A 637-nucleotide genomic window follows, 5' to 3' on the forward strand; every position below is an offset into this window, starting at 1 on the left:
CCCAGACCCCTCCCACTTCGCTCTTTGTTCCCGCCCTCGCTCCGCCTCTCCTCGGCCGCGGTCGCAACCGCACCTCTCGCGATACCTCCGCGGAGTTGTGATGTTTTGGTTTCCATGGAGCTGCCCTCTGGGAGCCGGAGGGGCGCGGTTGGGCGGAGAGCTGCGCGTTGTTAAACTACAACTCGGGCAAGATCCCGAACCTGAAAAAGGTGGGGGGCTTGTGAGAGAACACCACCATCACAGGGAGGGAGAAGAGGAAACCATGAGAGACAACCTAAGAGGGGCGCCCTCTGTCAGAGATCCCTACAAAGAGGGGAAACTCGAGGATTGTTGACCTCCAGAGAGGAAGGGGGAAGCCCCAGAGAGGGACCCATATGTTGAGGAAGAGGGCTTAGACTGATGACAGCCCCTCCAGGACGATGTAGAACAATACTAACGCGAGGCCCTCCAGCCCTCAGTGTCCTGGTCTGATGGCCTCCCGCAAGGTGGCATACATTTGGCCTGAGGCCTATTTCCTACTTTGTGTTCCCCAGTTGCACCCCCAGCTTTTCTTACAAACAACCACCTGAGGTTTCCTGGCTGACCCTGCCCCCACCCTCACCCCCAGGCAAGCCACATCCTCCTGAATACTCTGCCT

Source organism: Callorhinus ursinus, unplaced genomic scaffold, assembly GCF_003265705.2.
Source record: "Callorhinus ursinus isolate GAN/ISIS: 27379988/994484 unplaced genomic scaffold, GSC_fseal_2.0 scaffold18, whole genome shotgun sequence".
Taxonomy (NCBI): domain Eukaryota; kingdom Metazoa; phylum Chordata; class Mammalia; order Carnivora; family Otariidae; genus Callorhinus; species Callorhinus ursinus.